We start from the raw sequence: 18,917 nt of genomic DNA on the forward strand, positions 1-18,917 counted from the left end.
CGTTATCCCACTTTCTTCAGGATGGTAGATAGCATAATAAGTCCGGTGAATGCCTTCTACTTAGGCCCATTGCCATGATTTCCAGGCTATGACATCAGAAGCAAGACCAGGTAGAATATTATAATTGCTGGCTATTATTATTCTGTAACTATAGCGATGATAGTTTTCTCAGAAGCAATTCTGAACAAAGAAAGCAAAGCCCTGTCTATGGTATCTATTCTAAAAAGAACAAAACACTGTCACTTCCACAATGAAAACAATAAACCCATTGCCAGAAAGCTGGCTGTTCACCCCCTGGGAATGGTGCCATAGCAGAGATTCAGTATTGATCTCTGTTCCTGGCAGATGGAGCTCTTACTGGGGAGCCATAACTAGGTTGGCCTTCACTAGTGGAAGTCCATGCCACTGAACCCAAGCAGGGCCTCCATTCCTGCCGTGATGATAGCTTTGTTTTCAGCTTTGGCTCATCAAACAAAGGCAATGACAGATGCAGTGATGGAATGAGGCTGGCTTGTATCTATAGAATAGGTTATCTTACCCCCTTGACTATCTCAATTCTTTTTGACTGAGGCAATTTGTGAGCATTCACGTGACGTGACAAATATCAACATGTTTTGCCCAATCAGAAAAGTGATAGATAGATAGATAGATAGATAGATAGATAGATAGATAGATAGATGAGATATATCTCCATCATATGAAGAACCTAAAAATATAAATAAATAAATAAATATTTAAAAGATTGGCATGTCAGTAGAAAGGAGATGATTAGATAATTAAATGTGAAGAAGTTATGAGAATAAGAGCGTGATTCAATGTTCATTTCAGACCCTACTTCAGAGTTTGATAGCCAGGAGGCAATCTTATTCCTTGTTGCCATCCCTCTCCTCTCCTCTTATGATTATATGCAGCTGCAATAGCACCTGTCTTCTGTTGTTATAGGTTTCAATTTCCCAAAGTTCCCCTAAACCAACACCACGGATACCATCCCTGCACAAGAGACTTGCACTGGCCAAAAAAAATAAAGTATTTAAAAGCACAAATTTAGAATATGCATGTATGAAACTGTAACAATGAGACTCTTATTTTTATACAATTAATATTTGATTTTTTTTTAAATCTTCCCTTGCTATTTCTGCCATCCCCAGATTATCATGTCACGATCCTTACCCAATGCCAATAAAACTAAAAGTAGCTTCCTACGTTAAAATAATTGCCTAAAGCCAAAATTGCATGCTAAATATGTTGTCTTAAGGTAGAATTACAGTTTTCACTGTAGTCTAACTTTGCCTTTCCCTTTCAAGAGAGCCAATGTCCTGCATTGGCAGTTGACATTAAACTGCCTTTCGTCTTTTGACAACATTGTGCAGGTGGTGCTTGAGTGCATCTGAAATGAGCACTCAGACATTCAGATCTGATGAGACAACGACCAAAGCTTTCGACTGTCTCTGATGATGCCTTGGGTTTTTCTCGGATGTTTATATCTCATTTTGCTTCACCTCCTTGTGCCTAATTTCTAGGGTAAACCTCCTCCATGAAGACTTCTTTTGAAAGGTCACACCGTGATGGCCTATCCCATTCATAACCTCTTGAGGCGTTTCAGGCTGAAGTTGTCTGCAATGATTTACCATTCTCCAAATGCACATGCTCCTATTCCTGGTGCATGCTTTCCTTAGACCTGGACCCTCTTCCTCTTGCTTCTCTACTTGCAGCTCTGGCTTGTCCTTCAAGGTGAAGTTTTAATGTCATGCCGTCTGCTCTTTGAATATCTGATGAGTGTCTCCTTTTTCCTACAGTTTGGTGTTCTCTTCCTCAGCCCCTAAAGCATTCTGTAGTCCAGTGCATCACAGCAGTTATCACACTATCATATGGCTGGCTAATTGTCTTTCCTCCCCAGAAGGCAGTGAGTCGCTTGAGGGATGAGACTGGGATCCAAAACACCTACCAGAGTAGGAGGTGTAGAGTTAGCCTCAGAAGACATTTGCAGAGTTGCATGAATGTGAATATACATATTTCAACCTCCAAAACTACTGCAGCCTTTACAGAAAGAAGTCTCAGCTTCACAAAATTGTGTTCTTTCTTCTGAACATAATTCATTAATATGCAATTGTGATTTCACTTATCCCTTCAAGGCTTTTAAAAATATTTGTTTATTTAGTTATTTATTTATTTACTTATTATACAGTATTTGGCCTACGTACCAGAAGAGGGCACCAAATCTCATTATAGATGGCTTTGAGCCACGATGTGGTTGCTTGGATTTAAACCCACGACCTTTGAAAGAGTAGGCAGTGCTCTTAACCTCTGAGCCATCTCCCCAGCCTAAAGGTTATTTTTTTTTTTTTTAATGTATATGAATGCTCTATCTGCATGTACACCTACATGCCAGAAGAGGGCATCAGATCTCATTATAAATAGTTGGGAGCCACCATGAGGTTGCTGGCTATTGAACTCAGGACCTTTGTAAAAAACAGTCAGGCTCTTAGCCACTGAGCCACTTTTCCAGCCCTGAGGGGTTTTTTTTTTTTAATTATAAATTCATAGGTTGGTTAAAACAAAGATGCCCCCACCTTTGCCTTGGTGTATGCCTTGGTTCTGAATGCTACAAAACTGAATTGTTAGCAAGCGAGCTATTCTGGAGTACTGTGAGCTGCACTGCTCTTCACTGCCCCAGTGAACTCATCAGCTGATGCTTGATGTATCCTTGTCAATGGAGAGGGATGGAGGAGGCAGGCCACGGGGGTTGTAGTCCTGTAGCCCCCAAACTCTGACGCTGAGGCAAGAGGACCTCAAGTTTGAGGTCAGCCTGGGGAAAGAAGAAACACAATGACCGTGTAATGTAATAACTAATCAGGAACAATCTTTCCTGTCAGTGTAACAGGACACGGACAGACAAGCATGGAGCAACCTGTCACTTTACTCTCTGCAAAATGTAGGATGCCTGAGAGAACATTCAAGAAAAAAAAAAAAAAAAAGACTACAAACTGATGAGCTCTTTGGAAATACATTGCATGGTTCGTCAAGAGCAGAAAGGAGATAAAATCAGGTGTCTCCTTGAGTAATCGGTTTTTTGCAGTTGGGTGATTTTTTTTTTTTTTTTTTTTTTAAGGAAACCATATAGAATTTAAAAAAAAAAAAGAGCACTTGCAACAGAACATGTCAGCAACCTGAGGCCTGTTTCTCAGCCTACTTTTCAGATTCTGAAATTCAGAAAGGAAATTACACTGGAGTTCACATGTTTTCTATGTAAAGACAGCCTGTGGCGTCTCCTTGGCTGAAAAAGCTTAGAGCCTCCGCTGGAACAAGACCAAACAAACATCCGTGATCATCTCTCAATCTACTTTCACCATTACAGTAGACAAAACAACTGGATCAATGACGTTAAAGGTCAATAGTGTCAAACAGCCTTCGAAATGTTTATGCTTATACCTACAGATTAGTGCTGCTGCAGCCTTTCTCAAGAAACTTCTGTTTCACGGGGCCATGTTTAGTGCAGACACTCACAACTGATCAAATTGCTAAGAATAAGTAATGCTCAACCCTGAATAACAGATCTGTATCGCCCTCTCCAAAATTCAGAGAATGTGGCAGAAAGGGACAGAATGAATGAAAGGATGAGAAGGAGTTGTCCCCTACGAACTTGAAACAGAAATTGTAACTGCACAAAGCATAAGCAAAACTCACCCATCAGTAGTCCATTGAGAGTGGGGAAACAGCTTATGAGGCCCCACCCTCTCTCCAAGAAGCATAGGCAGTGAATGGTTGTTTATATTGCTCAGTTGTGTGGCCTCCAGTAATTGTTCTTACTCAAGTAAATAGCTCCCACCCCTACTCATGCAAGCAAGCAAACCTACTTAAATGTTGTGAAGCCTTTAAAAACAGACAGATATGAAAGTAGGAGAGGAATTTGTTGGGAAGCAGAAGGGGTTCAGCATATGCGGAATGAGCTAAAAGAAGAGAGTGGGGAGTCACCAAAATGTGTGTGTATACATATATATATATGTATGTATATTGTGTGTGTGTATGTGTGTGGGGGGGGAGGGGGAATTGTGAAACTATAAATAGTAATTTTAAAGTCCCATTCTGTATTGTCTTAGAAGTAGAGTGACTCACCTTTGAATAGAGCTTACTAATGGCTCAGGATTCAAATTGAAAATCGTAATTTGACTAGATTGCAAATGGCAGCTTATGGATACAAAGTTATTAAAAATTCTAGGCAGAAGCACCTATCACAGAAAATCAAGGAGACTTCACGGATACAGAGAAAGGATCAAGGTGCCATGTATTTCAAATTATTCAATTTTCTAACTCATGTGTCCTGTCTCCATATACATGACTGTTTTCAGTAATGCTGTGCAGGGCATTAGTTTTGATGGGTAACCCACAAGACCACATCTCAATGTAGGAACTGATGTTAATAATTTAACTGTATTTTAATCTCCTGTCATATCCACAAGTTTCTTACATTTTAAACACACCTCTCTTTCTCCGTACCTTCTTTGAAATTGTATAAATAATTTGTTAGAAAGGTTAATTCTGAGGTGCTAAGCAATTTACCGCAGTTCCATGCAAATGGTCATGAGTGAGAATTCAAATAAAGGAAACTGTTAATGAAGCTGCTGGGATCAAAATGAGGGTCATAGCAGCTGTGAGGAGGTTGTGAGCCTGAAAGTGGACTTCAGAACAGGAAAGGGGGAAAAGAAAAGCAAAAGAACCGAGGGAAAATATTCCCTGAGGCCTATGACTGGAAGAACTACACCCAACAAATAGTTATAGAAAAGAAATAAACAATGAATTCCTACATCTGCATGCTATGTATTGTCTCATTCTTCATGGAGTAAAAACCCTCTCCCCAGGCCAACTTGTGTACCCCTATTATGGAACTTTCTGTCTCCCATCACGGCCAATATCTCTGTTTCTGTTGGGTCTGTCCTGTAAATAGTAATACATTCTGAACATGATCTCACCTTACCAACAAAAAACAATCTGTCACTCTGAAACACTCAGTTTTTCTACTGCCCTTTATAGCAATTCTCTTAAAATAGCTTCCTAAACCCACGGTTTCCACTTCTCACCTTCCACTCAGTAAGTCACACTTCTGTGGCCTCTGTGGCCAATGTGCCTTTCAGCATCCGAATTATATGTCAATAAATCCAAAGAATGTATTTAGAGTTCAGCCTGCCTGACCCATGACTTTCCAACCAAGTATCTCAGACAAGCTTAGACAAGGCAGTATTGGCATTGATGTTATTGTCTTGTTTTCATTTTTGCTTTTGTCATTTGAATTTTGGTTTTCTGAGACAGAATAGCATGTGACCCAGGCTGGCCTTAAGAGCAGTGTATGGCTGACAATGACTGCCAACTCCTCATCCTCTTGCCTCCATCTCTCACGTGTTAGAAAAGTGTATACCACTATGTCTGACCATAGACTATTCCATGCACCAAAATTTTCTTTCTCCTCCAACTAAGGCATTAGCAAATCTGATGGTATCTGGCGAATTCTTTCTTTCTGTTTTTAAGATGATATCTGCTGTATGCTACAGAATAGATGGATATTGAATCTTCCTGTGAGGAAGGCATGGGAGAAAACTAGCTAGTTTCCTCAAGCCTTTTACAAAGACATTGGTCCCACCCACGAGGACTCTGCTCAACATTTCCAGAGAGATCCAACTCTTACTACCACTACCTTATGAACAAAGAACCAATAGATGAATATTAGGAGATCCCTATATTGGATCTAGAGAAAATTCCTTGACACCTCCCTACCCAGCTTTTCTCTGGTTTCTCTATTTATTTTTAGTCTGGTCCTTACTTACATAGTGCAGACAAGCCTGAGACTCACTAAGTATTCAATAGATATGATGGTAAAAATTCAGGACTAGTGGAAGTAATACAATACAAGGACCACCAAAATAACTCAAAAATGTCACTGGAATCTGCCTATTTCTGCAATTTCTCTTTTTGCCTCAGTTAAGACTCACTCACATGTTGTAAGAACCCCACAAGTGATCTCTGTCTCCACTTGCTTCCATCCCCCATCATTTATACAGTATTTGTCAATGTCTTCACTGAAAACTACAATGGCACCCAATCACCTGGCAGAGATCTAAAATCCTTATCCAACAGTAGAATTACCAAAGCAAGCTCTATCTCAGATATTTGGACATTCATCGCTTTTGATGGAGCCACCATATTTTCCCAATTTCCAAGTGATGTTAATGTGCAACCAAAGCTGAAATAAATCTCTTGTCTGCCTAGTAAAAGTGAATCATTTTAGGATTCTATTTAAATCCATTTTCAATCAGGCAACAATCTATACCTCCTGTCTCATATCTTTCTATTTTTACTTTTACCAATAAAATATCAGTTATTATAACATAGTCTGGAGGTATTTCTTACCCTTGTTAGACCTGGAAGCCTGTTAAAGGCAAAACTCTGCTATTCATCTCTGTACCCATAACTGTCAAGTACAGTGCTTAAGGAATGGCAAATGCTGCAGGGGTGTTGACTGAAAAGGAAGATAGATAAATGTATGGAAAGAGAAATGAGAGAATCGCCTGGGGATCTAGCTTGTGGGTAAATTCTGAGTCAATCTGAGTACCTCATGGTTAAATCATCAGGAATAAAAAAACAACAGCTCTTATATTGATAAGTTCCAGAAATTTCCTACCCAGGAAGATAAGAATGGTGCCAGTATCCAATAAGCTAAAGCCTTTCCCTGATCTCAGTTAGGATCTCTCTGCTACCCCAACACACATGGAAACTTCCTTAGACCTGCAACTATCATAGCTTCTACCCCTAGTTTATCTCTCTGAAGACATTTGTCATTATTAATGGAATATGCTCCCAATGTCAGCAATAATCTCAGCTTTGAGTAAATGGTCTTTAGGGAATGTTAAGGATCAACACTTGTGTTCTTTTCTCACCTGAAAGCAGCAGTTCTCAGCCTGTAGGTTGCAGCCCCTTTTGGGGCAAGGAGTCAAACAACCCTTTCACAGGGGTCACATAACAGATACCCTGCATATCAAATATTTATATCACAATGGAATGTAGCTGTACTATTACAACTATGAAGTAGCAATGAAATAGCTCTATGGTTGGAGGAGCTCACCACAATATGAGGAACTGTATTAAAGGGCCAAAGCACTGAAAGTGTTGAGAACCACGCCTTTACAATGTAGCCTTGACATCAGTCACATTGGCAAAGGTCTCTCCTCGACATTAAGCAAATGAAGGGGTGTTTATGTCACAAGTTTTCCTCACAGTCTGTGCAGCTCACTCTTTCTGGCGATCCCAGGGCATTTTATTTCTGCCAAGAGCCTGTACATTACGTGATTAACAACACCACTTCTGGAACTGGCAGAAGAAGGAATTTCATCGCTCTGAGAACTGTGTTGTCAAACTGAGCTCGGCACGCTCTGAGTTTATCATAGTGCTACACAAGAGCAGTGTTCTGGGAAGGCTCAGATGACAATTAAGACCATTAAATGTGCTGCTAGTCTCCTAATTAAGAACTGAAAAATGTCTCCCAACTGCTGATTTCTTTATTTGACTTCGTTAGAAAAATCACACATGGATGGATTCATAATTACTCTTAAATTAAAAGCACTTGTTTATTAATGTTACCAAACTGGTGTGGGGTGTGGGGTGGGGTGGGGGGGAGGTGATGCACCATCCATGGTATGTCGCTTTGGGAAACTCTGGTGCAGCTCATGTCTGTTAATTATATCAAACCCTTCACATCTTAGATTCTAAATGATACTAATAATTGTATGTGTTTGGAAGGATCTATTCTGTATTTCACAGGGAAAGAAAACACTGTCTGCTGGTCCTTACTTAACAAATGGGGAGATCAAAACCAGAAAGAGTAGCAGGGCGTGCTAGCTCTTACCTGTCATCTCAGCACCCAGAAGCCAGATGCAACAGGATTGCCAAGAGTTCAAGTCCAGCTTTGGCTACCCTACCTAAAAAATAAAAATTCAGAAATAGTTAATACTATTTTTGAAATATTGTAAATCAAGATGTGGTAGACTTTAATAAAATCTGATTACAAAACAGATCTACACTTGGATTTCTTTCCAGGAAAGAAATTGTGATGTCAGTTGTAAAAGTTGTGATGTCAAATGTTCTTTTGCCAGTTTGCAAAGGAAAGGTTCAGGGCTACACATCTCTCTCTCTCTCTCTCTCTCTCTCTCTCTCTCTCTCTCTCTCTCTCTCTCTCTCTCTCTCTCTCTCTCTCTCTCTCCTTCTTGAAGCATTTATCAACGTTGATCTCTATAGAAATGAAGGTAGTACATTCAAGAAACTATTTGATCCACAGTTCTCCAAAAGATAATTAATGGAGAGTAACCAATTGATATAATGTCTGGACATTTGTTAAAACATAAAGCCAATGTCTGAGAATTTGAGGAGGAAAAATGGCATTTTAATAGAAACTTTGACCAAAAGAGCCTCAAAATTTATTGCCAAAACGTCTCCTTTTGTTTTCTTTTTAATTTTAATTTTATTAATTTATCCAGATTACAACTCAATTGTTATCCTATCACTTGTATCCTCCCATTCCTCCCTCCCTCCTGCTTTCACCCTATTTCCCTCCCCTAGGTCTAAGACAGAGGGTGACCTCCTCCCTCACTATATGGTCATAGACTATCAAGTCTCATTTGGTAGCCTACTTATTCTTTCTTTGAGTGCCATCAGGTCTCACCACCAAGGAGAGGTGTTCAAATTTGGAGCACCAGAGTTCATGTCAGAGTTAGTCCATGCTCTCCACATAACTGTGGAGAATGTCCTGTCCATTGGGTAGATCAGAGTAGGGGTTCGATATTTACTACATGCATTGTCCTTGGTTAGTGCAATAGTTTCAGCAGAGTCCCCTGGGCGCCGATCCACCCATAACGATGTTCTTCTTGTAGGTTTCTAGGACCTTCTGGGTCCTTGTATTTCCCCATCTCCAATATTTCTCTAGCCTGGAGTCTCAGTAGGATGTCCTCACATCTATCCCAATCTCCTAGTAAGTAAAGACTTTCAAGGGCCATGCCTTTTGGGGTAGTGCCCAATTATAAGTGAGTATATACCACGTAAGTCTTTCTGCTTCTGAGTTAACTCACTCATTATGATCATTCCTAGTCCCATCCATTTCTTTAGAGATCACTTTTCTGTATTTCTGCTGCTACCTGGGCGTATTGGAGTCTGTAATTCACCAGGCAATTTTTGGTTGTCCTTTTAAGAGTTTAAGGTCAATTTTGGATGTTGTATGAAGCCAAGCTGGCCTTGAACTCCTTCTGCTGCTGCTGCTTGCATCTTCAGAGTGCTGGGATAATAGACATTTGCCTTCTTATACCAGTGATAGTTTTTAAATGAGCCAAATATGGGCAGTGAGATGGCTCAAGGTGAAGGACGTGCCACCAAGACTGACAGCTGAGTTTGGTCATACTCTCCAGCAGATTGTACTCTGGTCTCCATGTAAGTGTCCTAGCACACACAAATAAACGAATATCAGAAGCTGAGAAAAATGTGAGGTTTTCTATGAATTTTTTTTTTGTGACTTCTTTATTGCTCTTATGATTTCCTAAAACTAAAGCCAGGCATGGTAGCCTAAACCTATCGTTTCAGCACTTAAGAGGCAGAAACAGAAGGATCAGGAAAGCAGAGAAAGCCTGGGCTACACAGCAAGTTCTTGTCAAAAAACAACACAGAACAAAAGCAAGCAAACAAAAAAATACTCCCAACATTTTCTGAAAATAGATTCGTAATTACCAAAGCAGTTGCTGTAAGAAACTATTTGAAGTCCACTGGAGCTTTCTAATCTGTACCTGGCTAAAACACCTAGAATAAATTATAAAATTTTGTGAATTGGAGAAAGTAATTACTTGATTATTAAGACCAAGAGGCTGTGAATCAAGGCAAGTGTCTTCATTGTATGGAGAACAATGCCCCTCAGCAGTGGCCACAGGTATCCTAGCAACATAACAGCGCTCCGCCAATGACAAAGAGCAATGGCAGTTAAAGGAAATAGCTGTTCTCCCCTTTTTGTATTCTATTCTTGTCTCTGCTACTAATTTATAGTCCTGGTAAATCACTGTACACCTTCTTGACTCCAGCTGTCTTTCCACAGCGTTAAAGGAAATGTGGGATTTTAGCAAGAGGAGCAAAGGGTCAGACTAGGCTGAGAAACAGGAAATACCCAATCCTTAAGCAGGCTATCAAAGTGAGACTTGATGGCCTATGACCATATAGTGGGGGAGGAGGTCCCCCTTGGTCACAGACATAGGGGAGGGGACTAGGATGAAAGCTGAAAGCAGGAGGGAGGGAGGAATGGGAGGATACAAGGGATGGGATAACAATTTAGATGTAATCTGAATAAATTAATTAAATAATTAAAAATTTCAAATACCAGAAAAAAAGAAAAAGAAAGAAAAGAAAGGCCAATGTCAAAAGGGCTCAGACTGCCCTTAGTTATCAACACAGCATTTCCTGCAACACTATTTGTCTTTGGGCAATCTCCAGGGACCAGCCTCTACCTTCTCATTACAAAGAACTGTTATCAGGATGTCAAGGTCATCTTGGCCTAAAATGTTAGTGGAAAAAAAAAAAGAAAGCAAAGAAGGCAGGGATGGAGGGAGCCGTGGGAGGAAGGAAGGAAAACTATCAAAGGCTAGCCCCACAAAGAAATAGTTTACTTTTCTCCTCCATTCATTATCCTTGTTCACTTTATTTTCTTACTTTCTTTTGCATTCCTGGTGAGATAACATCAAAAAATATAAGGTGACAGGTGAAATGGAGAAGACTCTAGTGTCATGTCCATTGTCCACCCAGGTCCTCATCTCTAAATATCCTCCCACTCTCTATACCACTCTATCTTAAGGAGGGTAGGCTACCTCCTAGAAAACTGCCATCACTAGTGCCTCTTCTGTGCCACACCCAAGCACCGACAGAAAGCAGAGCATTTCGAATCTGTTCTTGGGAATTGTAGCTAAAACACAGCTCATGATGCCTGTCACCAAAAAGCAAAGACAGGAACTGAATCTGTAAGGTGCATTTTAAAGAGTAACCTAGGAAAGCAGCAGACTGACAACAATAAATAAATAGACAAGTGAATAAATAAGTAAATAGTTAAATGACTGGCAAGATAGTTCAATGGGCTAAGCCCTTGCCGTGCAAGCTGAAGACCTGAGTGCAATCCCTGAAACTCATGAAAAGGTAGAAGAGAGGACCAAATTCTATAAAATTGTCCTCTGACCTCCATATGCATGTACACACACACACACACACACACACACACACACACACACACACACACACACGAGCGCATGCACGTGCACACACGCATGCATACACACATGCACACACACACACATATGTACATACTCACACTATTTCTTTGGGACAAGGTCTCACTATGTAGCCTTGGCTGGCCTAAAACTCACGATATAAACCATAGTAGCCTTGAACTACTATCCTCCTGCCTCTGCATCCTGAGCACTGAGATCAAAGGCACGTGCCACCATGCCTGACATAAACCAGTTTTCAAAAGTGCACTAGCTTCCCTCTCATCTCTAGCAAGCAGGCTCTAGTGGGAGAGAAGAGACAAATTTCAGCCAGTAATTGCATGGTTCAGTCTTCTCCCTCTGAACTAGAGGCCACCCGCACTTCTCTCTGAGACTTGTGTTGTCCTTATGTCTTTCACTTGCACTCTACCCTGTGTCTAAATGTTTGGACTCAGGTACTTCTGGAAATGCTTGGTCTAGTCAGTGTCTGCTACTACCAGCCTTTTTCTCCACCAAGGGCATCTGGGATGAGGGTGAGGTTGACTAGGTGTGAGCATGCTAAGCTATTTAACAGCATGTTTGTGCAGATTCCCTTCTGCAACATGGAGTACTAATGTAACATAATAATGTGGGGAATAAAAGCACCCCTAGCCCTCTCTCCTGGCCCCTTTCTGAATAGCATAAAGATGAACTGTTTGTAAAGAGAAATGAAGAGGGAGTGAATCTGAGGGAAAGAGAGGGTAACTTGGGGCAGGGCTTGGGAGGAGTAGAAGGAGGGAAGACTGTCGTCAAGATGAGAGGAGAATTATTTTCAATTAAAAACAGAAATTTTACAGCAGGTTACCGAGAAGAGACTTGATACCCTATGAGCATATACAGGGGGAGGTAATCCCCCTCAGGAACAGTCATAGGTGAGGGGAATAATGGGAAAATGGGAGGGAGGGAAGAATGGGAGGACACAAGGGATGGGATAACCATTGAGATGTAACAAGAATAAATTAATAATAAAATTTTTTTAAAAAAACCTAAAACCTAAAATTAAAGCGAAGCTAGTAAAAAGTAAACAAAATGTAAAAAAAAAATTAAAAATAAATAAATAAATAAATAAAAACAGAAATTTTTTAAAAATAAAATTAAAATACTTGAAAAACAAACTTTCAGAAAGCACCCAGTGAATTTTTCTACTCTTTTAAAGAGCTATAATTTTTATAAAAACTCTTTTTACATTCTAGGTTTCTTTTTCTTTCTTTCTTTCTTTCTCCCCCCCCCCCCACTACTGTTGAAGAATCCAAGCCCCAGTTCAGTAGTAAAGCATTTGTTTAATATTCTCGCAATGCCCTGAGTTTGATTCTCAGCACAAGGGGGAAAATCCAAGTCCAAACACTGCAATGGGCCCACAAGAACTCAGCTGTTAGGAGCTGCACTTGAATCGCACCAAAGGGATCTCAAAGGTGGTCCTTCTCAGCATCCCTCTCCGTAAATGAAAACCTGTTCCTGAGAGAAGCAAAACATTCATTTACAAATTAGTCCCCTTGCAGTTCATACACGGTTGCTGGAATCCAATGTTCTCATTACCCTTCACTGTTTACAGCCCATGTATTAATATCCCATGAAATGTTTCTTCTAAAATGATTTTAATCTTCTCATTTAGCTTGTTCTAAACTCAACCACTTTGCAGTAATGAACCTGTTCCCCATAATTAACTGTTCGTGGGGAGCCCACACTACCCTGCAAGGAACTTATAACTAATAGCAAGTGTTCAAATGGTCCCAGTGGGGGGGAGGCCAGGATGCCAGCAGGCTCCATATTCACCATCTCATCAATTGCTTCTTAAATGTAAGCTTCTATGCTGAGCAGTCCTCCCTCCTAATGGGCACTTTAAAACCTGTCACATCAAATGTTTACATGTTGCAAACCGGTCCCCTTCACTCCCTGGCTAGGACTATAGCACTCAGCTCTAGAAATATGTTTATTAAATCAAGCAGCTTTGATTGATAGGCCTCCAAAGAACCCATCCATCACTGAGAAGGGCTGTGGAGATTAAAGGATACATAAGACACAGTCACAAGTTTCCAAATCTCACAGGCAAGCAGCAGAAACTCCACGGGAAAGTGATTTCTAACAAAAGATATCATTAAAAGTTCTATGCACACACACACAAAAAAAATCATAAGCTACTACAAGATTAATTGCCACATAAGTAGACTCGACAGTTCAGAACAGTAAGAGATCGCATTAGGCTGGAGTGAGCTGAGCAGACTTCACAATTTTAAAGATACTTAAGCCAAATCGCGATGAAAGAGAGGAGGTGGAGCAGTTACCGATGGAAGAGGGTGTTCTCAATAATTACAAGCCACCAGGACACTGAGTAGCAATTATGGGAGAACCAATCAATCTGGGCTGGTGGTTATGATACCTTGTTTAACTTCCAGTCTGCAACAAGTGGCTTTTATATCTTTGTTTTCACCAGAGGGAAAAATGTATAGGTATAGGTAGAGAAGCCACACAGTTATTTGGTGACAAAGTGGTAATTTGGCAATACTGTAACTCCAAAGTCAGTCTCCATTCTACCATTCCTCCTCCTCTGCCTCCTCCTCCTACTATTACTACTTCTACTTCTTCTTCTTTCTCTCTCTCTCTAATTAATTAATTTACTCACTTAACATCCTATCCATATCTCCCTTCCTCCTCTCCTCCCAGTTCCACATTCACTCCCTCCTCCACTATAGCACCTCTTCCTCAGAAAAAGGAAGCCCCGCCTTCCAATCCTGCCCAGCTCATCAAGTCATGTCAGAACTCTTTCCCTCTTCCCCTGTGGCCAGGTGAGGCAGTCCTGACAAGAGGAAGTGATCAAAAAGCTGGCAATCGAGTCCATGTCAGAGAAAGCCCCAGCTTCCCTTATTGGAGGACCCACATCAAACCTGATCTACCCATTGGCTACATCTGCGTAGGGGGCCTAGGTCTAGTCCAGGCATGGTCCTTTGTTGGGGGATGGTGTGATGTGTTTTAATGTTATTACTGGTTTGTTTGTTTTTTACTGTGACCCACCTTTTGCTTAATAAAAAGCCATCCCACCAGGGCAGGGCAGGAGATAGGTGGGGCTTAGAAAGAGAGGAATTCTGGGAAGAAGAAGGACGGCCACCAGGAGAAGGAGACCTAAAGTGAAGAGAGGAAGGCCACCATGGGATAGCTGGAGGAGAAGGACATGGCCCACAGCGTAAATAGAGAATCCAGCCCAGATGAAGAACATGAACAAGTATTTAGGATTATAGATGAGAGGTAGCTTGATAAAAGTTATTGGAAGCAGATGGCATGGGAGTGAGACAAGGATCCCATGCCTGCCACACTATGGGAGGTAGTTTAGAGGATAGATATCTGCTCTGCCCCAGGTTAGCTAAGGCTATTTTAAAATATAACAAGTGTCTGGGTCTTGATTTTTTTTTTTTTTTTTTTTTTGGTTTTTCGAGACAGGGTTTCTCTGTGTAGCCTTGGCCATCCTAGACTCATTTTGTAGACCAGGCTGGCTTCGAACTCACAGCGATCCGCCTGCCTCTGCCTCCCGAGTGCTGGGATTAAAGGCATGCGCCACCACGCCCGGCCTGGGTCTTGATTGATCGCTAGCTGGGCCTACAGGTAATACAGATAATTTTTAAAAAACAATAGTCCTTGATTGGTGCTTCAGACTCCACAAGCCCCTCTAGGCCCTGGTTAGTTGGCTCTGTTGGTCTTTTTGTGGAGCTCCTGTCACCTCCAGGTCCTTATCTTCTTTCCCCCACTTTTCCAGAAGACTTCCTACTCTTTGCCACAATGTTTGATTGTGAGTCTCAACATCTGTTTCAAGGCACTTCTGGGTGGAGCCTCTCAGAGGATGACGACTTGGCTAGGCTCCTGTCTGCAAGCATAGCAGAAGAGCATTAATAGTATCAAGGGGTTGGCTCTCTTCCATGGGGTGGGTCTTGGGTTAGACCAGGCATTGGTTGGACATTCCCTCAATCTCTGCTCTATCTGCTCTGTCTTTATCCTGACTCATCTTGTAGGCAGGGTAATTTTTGGGTCAAAGTTTTTGTGGGCTAGTTGGTGTTTCTCTCTCTCCACTAGGAGTCTTGTCTATTTAGAGGGTGTCCTCTTCAACCTCCTTGGCTCCTGATATGAGAAGTCTCGGCTAGAGTGCCCCTCATTTCCTCCCAGAAGCCTACCCTGACTTAGGTCTCCAGCTTGTCACAGAGATGTCCCTGCCTACAGTTTCTCCTTCCTCTGAAGCCTCTGTCCTTCATTATCTACTCTTCCCAAGTCTGATGTGCACCCTCATTATCTCTGTGCTCCCTCTCCTACACTGTTTCCTGTCTTCATCTACTACTGCTATCTACTCTATTCCCCCTTTTGAGTGAGATTTAAGCATCCTCTCTTAGGTCCTCTTTGTTACTTATCTTCTTTGGGTCTGTGCGCTGTAGTATTTTTATCCTGTACCATCTGGTTAAAATCCTCTTATAAGTGAGTGCATACAATGTGTGTCTTTCTGCATCTGGGTTACCTCACTCACGATGATCTCTTCTAGTTGCTTCCATTTGCCTACAAATTTCACAATTTCCTAGCTTTTAATAGTTGAGTGGTATTTTGTTGTATAAATGGGCTACCATTTCTTTATCCATTCTTCAGTGGGTGGGCATCTAGGTTATTTCCAGACTCTGGCTATTACAAATAAAGCTGCTATGAACATAGTTGAGTAAATCTCCTTGTGTAGTGGAGCATCTATTTGGTATAAGCCCAGGAGTGGTATAGCTGGGTGTTGAGGGATCACTATTGCCAACTTTCTGAGCAAACACCAGATTGATATGCAAAGTGATGTACAAGTCTCTACTTCCCCTTACTCACACCTTGACATCATATGCTATCACTTGAATTTTGATCTAAGCCATTCTGACTCGTGTAAGATGGAATCTCAGAGGCATTTTGATTTGTATTTCCCTGATGACTAAGGACATTAAGGATTTCACTAAGTACTTCTTGGCCATTCAGGATTCTTAAGTTAAGAATTCTCCCTTTCTTAATTGGATTATTTTGCATCCCGTTTCTTAATTGGATTATTTTGCTTGTTGGTGCTTAATGTTTTGAGTTCTTTAGATAGATAGATAGATAGATAGATAGATAGATAGATAGATAGATATAGATATTAGCCCTTTATCAGATGTAAGACTGGTGACAATCTGTAGACTGCCCTTTTATTTGATTGACGGTGTCCTTTGCCTTATAGAGCTTTTCAGTTTCAAGATGTCCCATTTATTAATTATTGATCCAAGGGCCTGAGCTATTGGTGTTCTGTGACAATGAGTTCAAGGCTCTTCCTCACTTTCTTTTCTAATAGTTTTAGTGTATCAGGTGTTATATTTGGACAGGAGTTTTGTGCAGGGTGATAAACGTGGACATATTTTCATTTTTCTATATGTAGATATCCAGTTAGACCATCACCATTTGTTGAAGATGTTTTCTGTTTTTCATTGTATGGTTTTGGCTTCTTTGTTTAAAACCAAGTTTCTGTAGGTGTGTAAAATTATTTATAGGTCTTTAATTTGATTCCCTTGATCAACTAGTCTGTTTCTATGGCAATAGCATGCAGTTTTCATTACTATTGCTCTGTAGTACAGCCTGAATGAGGGATGGCGATATCTCCAGAAGTTCTTTTATTGTATTGGATTTTTTTTTTTAATTATTTTGGGTTTTGTTGTTGTTGTTGTTGTTGTTGATGATGATGATGATGATGATGATGATGATGTTTTTCCATTTGAAGTTGAAATTTGTCCTTTCAAAGACCAATATAATGTAAGAATTATATTGGTATTTTGATGGGAATTGCAATGACTCTGTAGATTGCTTTGGTAAGATGGCCATTTTTATTATGTTAATGCTACCAATCCATGAACATGGGAGATCTTTGCATCTTCTGATTTCTTCTTCAATTTCTTTCTTCAGAAATGTGAAGATATTGTTATACAGGTCTTTGACTTGCTTGGTTAGAGTTATACCAAACTATTTTATAATATGTGTGACTATTGTGAAGGTTTAGTTTCCCTAATTTCTTTCTTAGCCCATTTGTCATCTGTATGCAGGAGGTCTACTGGGTGTTTATTTTTTAGGTTAATATTCTATCCAGCCACTTTTCTGAAGGTGCTTATCAGCTGTAGGAGCTCTCTGGTAGATGTTTGGGGTCACTAAGGTATATTATTATGTCATATGCACACAATAATACTTTGACTTCTTTCCAATTTGTATACCCTTGGTCTCCTTAAGTTGTCTTATTGTTCTGGCTACAACTTCAAGTACTATATTAAAGAGATATGGAGAGAGTGGCCAGTCTTGTCTTGTCTTGATTTTAGTGGAATTGCTTTTGGTTTTTCTCCATTTAGTTTGATGTTGGCTATTGGCTTGTTTTACGTAGCCTTTATTATGTTTAGGCATAGGCCCTGTATTCCTGATCTCTCCAAGACTTTTATCATGAAGAGGTGTTGGATTTTGCCAAACACTTTTTCTGTATCTAATGAAATGATCATGTGATTTTTTTTTCCCTTCAGTTTGTTTATATGGTGTGTTACATTGATGGATTTTTATATGTTGAACCATCGCTGCATCTCTTGGATGAAGCCTATTTGATCACGATAGATGATGTATTTGATGTGTTCTTGGATTTGGTTTGCCAGTATTTTATTGAATATTTTTGCATCAGTGTTCATGAGTGAAATTGGTCTGAAATTCTTTTTCTTTGTTGAGTCTTTGTTTGGTTTAGGTATCAGAGTGACAGTGGCTTCATAGAATGAGTTTGGCAATGTTCCTTCTATTTTTGTTTTGTGGAATAGTTTGAGGAGTATTGATTAGTATTAGCTCTTCTTTGGAATTCTGGTCGAATTCTGTGCTAAAACTACCTGGTCTTAAGCTTTTGTTGGTTGGGAGACTTTTGATGACTGTTTCAATTTTGTTAGGGGTGATAAGACTGTTTAAAATGTTTGCTTGATCTTGATTTAACTTTGATAAGTGAACTCTATCAAGAAAGCCATCCGTTTCCTTTATATTTTCAAATTTTGTGGAATACAGGCTTTTGAAATAAGGCCTAATGATTCTTTGAATTTCCTTAGTATCTATTGGTATGTCTCCCTTTTCATTTATGTTCCAGCTGCCTCTTAGTTAGCTTGGAGAGTGGTTTGTCTATGTTGTTGATTTTCTCAAAGAACCAGCTCTTGGTTTCATTGATTCTTTTGTACTGTTCCCTTTGTTTCTAAGTTATTGATTTCAGTCCTGAGTTTGATTATTTCCAGTCTACTCCTCTTGGCTGTGTTTGCTTCTTTTTTGTTCTAAAGCTTTCAGATGTGCTGCTAAGTTGTTAATATGGATCTCTCCAAATTCTGTATGAAGGGACTTAGTGCTCTGAACTTTCCTCTTAGCACTGTTTTTATGGAGTCCCATAACTTTGGCTATGTTCTGCCTTCATTTTCACTGAATTTTAATAATGTCTTTCTTTATTTCTTCCCTGACACAGTAATCATTGAACAGGAAGTCATTCAGTTTCCATGAATGTGTAGGTTTTTTGTTATTTATTTTGTTGTTGAAGTCCAGCTTTAATCCACAGTGATCTGATAAAAAGCAATGGGTTAATTCAATTTT

The sequence above is a fragment of the Acomys russatus genome, chromosome 23 (assembly GCF_903995435.1).
Source record: "Acomys russatus chromosome 23, mAcoRus1.1, whole genome shotgun sequence".
Taxonomy (NCBI): domain Eukaryota; kingdom Metazoa; phylum Chordata; class Mammalia; order Rodentia; family Muridae; genus Acomys; species Acomys russatus.